The sequence below is a fragment of the Mandrillus leucophaeus genome, unplaced genomic scaffold (genome assembly GCF_000951045.1).
Source record: "Mandrillus leucophaeus isolate KB7577 unplaced genomic scaffold, Mleu.le_1.0 Scaffold410, whole genome shotgun sequence".
Classification (NCBI taxonomy): domain Eukaryota; kingdom Metazoa; phylum Chordata; class Mammalia; order Primates; family Cercopithecidae; genus Mandrillus; species Mandrillus leucophaeus.
In genome coordinates, this window is record NW_012104366.1 from 1,428,689 (window position 1) to 1,437,798 (window position 9,110).

Genomic DNA, 9,110 nt, shown 5'->3' on the forward strand with positions numbered 1-9,110 from the left:
AGGCAGAATGCCACCCTTCATACTGAATAGTCATATCTTCCATCTGGTTCCTTCAAGGAGACAATTGGGTCTCCTTCCAGTTACAGTGGTGTGTCTCATGATAAAGTTCCTAGGACCAGTAGCTGTGTATGTTTCTGAAATTGCTCATTCAAGTTCTAGGTACTGGCTTCTCTCTACCGACTCTATTCTGTTGCAGTTAACTGCACCATTCTCGGCTTTGTTCTAAGATATGACCACTTGTCACGTGGAGAAGAGATTATCACCATTATTAATAATTATTATTTATAAGAACTTATTACATACCAGACACTTTATATATATTGAGTCATTTAATCTTTACAACAAATTTATCAGGTTGACCTCATTTTTTTTAGATGAGGAAATTGGAGCTAACTAGTTTACTCAAGGTCATGAAGTTGGTAAACAGCTGAACCACTCTAAATATGGACTTAACCAATATATTACACTCAGTCTCCTGTTTTATACAGATAGGGACAGTATATGGTTGTTGCAGGTTGTACATTTCTCTAAAAGAGACAGATGGGACAGCATAGTTGGGCTTCAAATCACAAATGAATGGTGGGAGAAAATCAATTTATCAGAGAGCCTGAGGTTGAAACTTCAGGGAGCTTCTCAATGCCATTTGAGCAAACCCATTGGATGCTAAGCTCCTCCAAGCACACACACAGGACAATTACAACCAATGTAACTGGAGGCACCCACCACTTCAGAGGGAAAGACATATTTTGGTCATTCTATTGAGACCTCTCTTCAGATGAAACTCATAATGAAAAAATGTCAGGGGTGAGAGTTTTCAAGCCGCAAACAGCCAAGTGCATATCATTTCATGCCTGAGCTTGTGTCATTAGCCAGTGAATCCACTCCTCTAGGATGCAAACTTATAATAGTTTTTACTGACATGGGTGGGTATATACTGGATGAGGGAACAACAGAGGTGGGGAGTGGAGGTGGGGAAAGGAAGTTAACGTGGATCAGCCAGGTCCTGTTTGGTGTGGATTTTATATCGAATCTCATTTCCTCCTCACAGCAACTCCATGACATAAGCATTATTATCTCTACTTTACAGATTAGGAAACTGGGAATCAGTCACCTAACTAATAAGGGGTGAAACTGGGACTTCAAAACACCTGATGTTTTACTGTAGCATCCTGCATACCCACGTAAAGGTGGGAGGCATGTCAACTTCCACATGGGCTTAAGGAACAAAAGGAGAAGCTCCAGGTGAAGTAAGAACAGTCATATTTAGTATGCCAAAGCTAATTATATCCTCGATCCTCTTGGCATGAACTGCATAGGGAAAGAGGAACAGCTACCTGTGCCTTGGTAGCTCAGCCCTGTGAGCTCTCCCCATCACACCTTCCTTCTTATCCTAGATGCAGGGTACAGGGGACTACAAGCAGGGTTTGCTGCCAACTCAATTTTATGCTTCCAACCTTTGGCAGCCAAAAGATATAACTATGACCTCCCAGAACAAGAAAGTCCCAATCCTCTTATCTTACCAATCCAGACAGTGGAGCCCACAGAGATGTAAAGACTTATTCAAGAGCAGGTACAGAGTTAGGACCACAACCACAAGTGGGACCTGGATCTTTTTTCCAGGCAGGTTTTTTAGGAGACAATGAGGCTGGCCTTGGGAAATCAGCATTTCTATGCCTCATCTCCTAAATTCCTAGAGTTTAAGTCCAGTTGGCTCTTTCTGGGGAATGCTGTAGAAGTTCCCATATGAAAATGTTAGGATGAAGCAGACATGTTGACATTTAGGAGATATGTTTATTTGGGAAATAAAAATCAATAGGATTGGCCTGGCGTGGTGGCTTATGCCTGTAATCCCAGGACTTTGGGAGGCCGAGGCAGGCAGATCACCTGAGGTCAGGAGTTTGAGACCAGCCTGACCAACACGGTGAAACTCTGTCTCTACTAAAAATACAAAAAAATTAGCCAGTGTGGTGGCGCATGCCTGTAATCTCAGCTACTTGGGAGACTGAGGCAGGAGAATTGCTTGAACCCAGGAGGTGGAAGTTGCAGTGACCAGAGGTCGCACCACTGCACTCCAGCCTAGGCAACAAAAGTGAAATTCTGTCTCAAAAAAAAAAAAAAAAATCAGTAAGACTAATGTAAAGAGTGATTGGGTAGAAAACAGAAGAACCATCATGAAGTCTGGATCACAAGTTAGAAATGTGTCGGGACTTTCAAATGTGTATTCAGAAAAATCCTGGCCCCAGGCTGTTTCAAAGTAGGCAACCTGATGTGGATGGTGATGTCCACCCTGTACCTTGCCCTGTAAAGCTTGGGTCTCTCTGCAGTGGGTTTTCACTTTGATTCATAAACTTCCTGACCTTCCCACTGGAGAATTACAATCAGAGAACACAGGTCTGCTTCCTAGGACATACAGAATCTCTGTGGAAATAAGAAAAAGGTGCCCTGTGCTCTGGGTCCTTAGCCTCATGGCTCAGTGAGTACAGCAGGTGCTAGGTTTCTGCTCTGACTTACCTTCTCCAGGCATGTCTTTGCATGGACCAAGTTGCACAACCACCCGGGGCATCAACCCTTTCTATTCCTCCTTCCAAGAACCCAGAGGAAGCAGTGGAATCTTTCCATCTGTCACACTTACGATTGCCCACAGAATCCTACCAATCGAATCAGGTATGGCTACAGGAGAGGGAGTTACTTAAGCAGATGCAACTCTTAATGAGAATTGCTCAGTTTCTTCTTTTTTTGAAACAGAATTGCACTCTGTTGCCCAGGCTAGAGTGCAGTGGTGCAATCTTGGCTCACTGCAACCTCTGCCTCCTGGGTTCAAGAGATTCTCCTGCTTCAGCCTCCCAAGTAGGTGGGATTACAGGCATGTGCCACCATGCCCAGCTAATTTTTTTGTAATTTTAGCAGAGATGGAGTTTCACCATGTTGGCCAGGCTGGTCTTGAACTCCTGGCCTCAAGTGATCTGCCCACCTCGGCCTCCCAAAGTGCTGGGATTACAGACATGAGCCACCACGCTCAGCCAAATTGCTCAGTTTCAAATGGAGTTTGTTCCACTTGTTTCTAGGATAGAGTCTGAAAAAAACCCACCTCATCTCTTGATGTTAGCATCTTTCAGACTTTCCTAAATTTAAAGTTGGCATAGGATTCTTGACACCTTCTTATTGGAGAAGTGTCTAGCACCCATAGATCAAAGGATGTCTGGTGAGTGAAGAGAAGATAAGGAGAAGAAGGGAGGAAGAGAAGGAGGGAGGAGAGGAGGGAAGGAGGAGCAGGGATGGGGAATCCTCTGTGACAAAGATCAAGTCTATGCGATGAGGTATATGGAATTTCAGCGTCTGCCTTGGGCCAGGCAGCATTCAGACAACTGATGCGTGATTAATTGGGCTAAGTGGTATGTCTATGTGGCAATGATTTTCATGTCTCTCCCCACAGTCCCTGTCTACAGGTCTGCAATTGTCAGACAATGCTTTAGTGGACGTGTTTGGCACCTGAGAGATACGAACACATCATTTAATAATACGCTTTCCGTGCATGATGCTTGACTAGTGAGCATTTATAGTTCACTGAAAGGTAGGTTCTTCCCAAATACATGTGTTATTCTCAACCACAGCATCTGACAATGAGTGGAGAAAATTCCTAGAGTCAGGGCTCCCAAATCCAGTGATGAAGGACAGAATGATATGCTGAGAGAGCAGAGAGAAGAAACTCTTGAGAACAAGTGGGAGCCATGTCAAGGACAGGGCCAGCCTTCAGGGAAGTTGGCAGTGGCATTACTGACATGCCATTCTGAGGCAATCAGGGTGTTCACTCTTCACAAAGCTCCAGTGCTTTGGGTTGTGAGGTGATGCAATGGGTTGCTGTTTATCATTGGCACACTTATAATTATTATCTGCAATAACACTGCCAACGTTATTAAATATTTGTTGGATTTCTTCCCTGTAAAATTGTCAACAGGTTCTTTGGGCTTAGGCTCCAAAAGACCGGCTCTTCTTAAAAATCCTTGCAGAGAGAGCCTTAAAAACTTAATAATATATCAATTTAGGATTTCGAGATTAAAGCAGATAGGATTTTATAGACTTTTTGAATTAAAAAAATAAAATCCATGCCTCAAATTTGAAAGATACCAAAGTATATACTGAGATAAGTAAGTCCTCCTCTTACCCTGTCACCCAACCTTCCAACTCCCTTCCAAAAGGTATTTACTCCTTATGGAAAATGGTGTCTGAAAGGAAGAGAAGGGTTCTAGCTGAATAATCAGAACCTCAGTCAAGATCTTTGCAAGGCTACCCATCCTTTTCCGGCCAGCCTTCTTTATGTTCAGGAAGAAATACCAGCAATTGTTGATTGCTGACCCCGGCAGGAAAGTAGAAATTCAGATACGCCATTCAATGTTACTGGTTGTGAGAATTTATGGTTGTTAAATGACAATGGTAGAACCAAAATTCCAGTGTCAAAGCTAATGCCAAAAAAAAGTCACAGAAATCCCACAGAGATATAGCTCCTCTCAAGCCACACACACACACTCAGTGGCTCTGGGTTACATCCCCAGTAATTTGTTCAGGCTGCATGAGGTTTTTTTTTGTTTTTTTGTTTTTTGTTTTAATCTTTTGACACAGGATCTGGCTCTGTCACCTAGGCTGGAGTGCAGTGGTGAGATCTTGGCTCACTGCAACCTCCGCTTCCCGGGCTCAAACCATCCTCTTACCTCAGACTTCCAAGTAGCTGGAACTACAGGTGTGCACCGACATGCCTGGCTAATTTTTTGTATTTTTATTAGAGCTGGGGTTTCACCATTTTGCCCAGGTGGTGTTGAACTCTTGAACTCAAGCAATCCACGTGCCTCAGCTTCCCAAAGTGTTGGGATTACAGGCATGAGCCACCGTGCTTGGCCTTAAACTTCCAATTTCTTATTCCATCAACTTTTGATAGGGCCTCTTCACTCCCACTCTATATAATTATATTAATTCTTGTACACTATATTAATTCTTGTACTTCCTTCCTCCTTCCATGTGCCATTAATCTCTATTTAATGTCTGCATACTTTTATTTTTACTTTGTCAAATTGATAACATATGTATTCTGCCTGCCAAGACATCTTTGGTTTTTCCCTGAGATGACTCTAAAAGTTGCAAACCAAACAACATTTCCATTAGTATGATCGTGTAAATATTGTCCAATGCTGGGCCAGGTAGCATATTAGGACTACATTTTCTTCTTCAATGTCATTATACCTAGGCTATATAAAATAAATTGTTCCTAACATCAAGGTCAGATGGCATCTATTTTCTTACATTATCAACCAATTAAAATTATGCTACACTTTAGTTTGTTTGCCTTAAATAATATTTGTCTTATATTAATATTGCTACCCTAGCTTTTGCAGGGGTAATATTAATATTTAAATTACCTGTCTCTTTCCATCCATTTATTTCTAACCTTTCTGGGTAGTTTTTTGTTGTTGTTTTTGTTTTCTTTGACGGACTTTTGCTCTGTTGCCCAGGCTACAGTGCAGTGACACAATCTCAGCTCACTGCAACCTCTGCCTCCTGGGTTCAAGCGATTCTCCTGCCTCAGCCTCCCAGGTAGCTGGGATTACAGGCACCTGCCACCTTGCCCGGCTAATTTTTGTATTTTTAGTAGAGATGGGGTTTCACCATGTTGGCCAGGCTGGTCTTGAACTCCTGACCTCATGATCCATCCGCCTCGGCCTCCGAAAGTGCTAGAGATTACAGGCATGAACCACCACACCCGGCCTGGGTAGTTTTGTTTTAGGTGTGTATCCCAGACATATAGAGCTAGAATTTTTACAAACTCAATTTGATAATTTTGTTTTTATATAGAGGAGTTTAATTCATTTATATATTTTGCGATTGAAATAGTTTAACCTAATTCTACTGCTTAATTTGTGTTTTCTGTTTACTATAATTTTTCTTTTCTTATTTCCTACTTGATGCTTGATAAAATTTCTGGGTTTGTTTTCCCCCTTAATAAAATAAATATTACAGATATTTCTTGGTGTTTTTTGTTGTTATTGTTGTTTGTTTGTTTGTTTTTGAGATGGAGTCTCCCTCTGTTGCCTGGCTGGAGTGCAGTGGCACCATCTCGGCTCACTGCAACCTCCACCTCCCAGGTTCAAGTGATCCTTCTGCCTCAGTCTCTCGAGTAGCTGGGACTACAGGCACGTGCCACCACAACCAGCTAATTTTTTGTATTTTCAGTAGAGACAGGGTTTTACCATGTTGGCCAGGATTGTCTCGACCTCTTGAACTTGTGATCTGCCTGCCTCGGACACCCAGAGTGCTGGGATTACAGGCCTGAGCCACTGTGCCCAGCCAATATTTCTATTTTTAAATTAAACTTTTATATACATTATGAATTATACATGTTTCTTATTCATTTATAAGAATTCAGTATTTGTATTATGCTCTTAACCCAAACACAGGTCTTAGGATGCTTAACAACCCATTAAATACTAGCTCTGTCTTCCTACTGTAATTTAGAGGTATAGCTTTAATTCTACTTTTTCTTTTCTTTCTTTTTTCCCCCTAAAATTACTGGGCTTCAATCTATTTGAAAAGACACAGAAATTAGTATTTTTTAAACAGGAAATAAACTTACTGACATTATTCATTGTTTCTTGTATTCCATGTCTTCTTTCTGTTTATTTTATTTTTTTTCTTGCTGAAGGACATCTTTCTTTTTTTTTTTTGGGGGGGGGGACAGGGTATTGCTCTGTCACCCAGGTTAGAGTGCAGGAGCACAATTACTGTTTATTGCAACTTCTGCCTCCCAGGCACAAGCAATCCTCAGCCTCCCAAGTAGCTGGGACTATAGACCTGTGCCACCACACCCAGCTAATGTTCTAATTTTTGTTGAGATGGTGTTTTACCATGTTGCCCAAGCTGGTCTTGAACTCCTGGACTCAAGCAATCCTCCCACCTCGGCCTCCCAAAGTGCTGTGATTACAGGCATGAGCCACCATGCCTGAACTCTTAATGAAGCTCTATGGATGGCAATTTCTTTTGCTTTTTTGCATATCTGGACATATTTTCCCCCCACCCTCATTAATGAATCATAGTATATCTAGGCGAAAAACTTCTGTGCAGGTGGCTATTTCTCATCACTGTCATTACTGTGTTTTCTGACTATTGCTGATATTCAATTTGCTGTTGATCTGTCATTACTCTGCAGATAATCATTCATTTGTCTCTTTAAGATTATGTCTTAAAATCTCCTTTAAAGCTTTGCAGTTCTATTGTTATGTAGCTTGGTATTTTTATTTATCCTGCTTGGCAGTGAAAATGTACATCTAATTTGTTCACTAAGTTCAGTTCCCAGTGCCTGGCACAAAACAGACACCTGATGAATATTTCACAAATAAATTAGTCTTTCTTCCATTTTTTAGAAATCCTTAGCAATCTCCACTTCAAATGTTGCTTCTCTAAACAACTTCCATTCTCTTTCTCCGGAACTTTTATTAGATAATTGTGGGAGCCTCCAAATCTATTCTCTGTGTCTTTTAATGCTCTATCATGTATAATCTCATGGTCTCTTTGCATGGCATACTTAGAGTTCCCCAGTGATGTCTTCAATTCCTAATTTTCAGCTATGTCCAGTTTAGAGTGTATCTTTAACTATAACACTTTTTTATTCCAATGATGATATAATTTTTAATAACTTCATTGAAATGTAATTTTTTCTTTTTGTTTTTTTGAGACAGAGTTTCACTCTTGTTGCCCAGGCTAGAGTGCAATGGCATGCTCTCGGGTTACCACAACCTCTGCCTCCCAGGTTCAAGCTATTCTCCTGATTCAGCCTCCCAAGTAGCTGGGATTACAGGCATGCGCCACCATGCCCAGCTAATTTTGTATTTTTAGTAGAGACGGGGTTTCTTCATGTTGGTCAGGCTGGTCTTGGACTCCTGATCTCAGGTGATCCTCCCACTTCAGCCTCCCAAAGTGTTGGGATTACAGGCGTGAGCCACCGCGCCCAGCCAAGATTTAATTTATATACCATAAAATTCACCCATTTAAAGTGTTTAATTTGAATATTTTTAGTAAATTTATAGAGTTGTGGCTCCCTCACCACAATTCAGCTTTAGAACATTTCCATCACCCCAAAAAGCTTATTATTTTTTTGAGATGGAGTCTCACTCTGTTGCCCAGGCTGGAGTGCAGTGGCGTGATCTCGGCTCACTGCATCCTCCACCTCCCGGGTTCAAGTGATTCTCCTGCCTCATCCTGTCAAGTAGCTGGAACTAGAGGCACCCACCATCATGCCCAGCTAATTTTTGTATTTTTAGTAGAGATGAGATTTCACAGTGTTGACCAGGCTGGTCTCAAACTCCTGACCTCAGGTGATCTGCCCGCCTCTGCCTCTCAAAGTATTGAGATTACAGGTGTGAGCCCCTGTGCCCGGCCAGTCTTTTGCATCTAGCTTCTTTCATTTAGCATGTTTTTGAGGTTTATCCACGTCGTATGTATGAGTGGTTCATTCCTTTTTCAAATGATTGTTAGTTTTGATTTCCATATTTTGAATTGGTTCTTTTAGATACCCATCTAAAATAGTTTCGGGTTTTTTTTCCCATTTTGTTTTAGGGAAGTTATATCTTAATTTATATATTTTTTTACATCCTCAACATACTTATGTTTAAGGCTTTGTCATACCATTGTATAAAGCATTCAGCTGGATTGGATTACTATTCCAATTGTTGATTTTATTGGCTATCTTTATTAGCAGTACATTTGTTTTGGGTTTTGGTGTATGGGTTTATTTTTAGTGAAAATTTATTATTTCCTTCCTTCCTTCCTTCCTTCCTCCCTCCCTCTCTTCCTTCCTTCCTTCCCTCCCTCTTCTTTCTTTCTTTCTTTCTCTTTCTTTCTTTCTTTCTTTTCTTTCTTTCCTTCTTTCTTTCTCTGTCTCTTTCTCTCTCTCTTTCTCTCTCTCTTCCTTCCTTCCTCTATCTCTTTTTCTCTTTCCTTCCTCTATCTCTTTTTCTCCTTCCTTTCTTCCTTTCTTTCTTTCTTTCTTTCTTTCTTTCTTTCTTTCTTTCTTTCTTTCTTTCTTTCTTTCTTTCTTTCTTTCTTTCTTTCTTTCTTTCTTTTTCTTT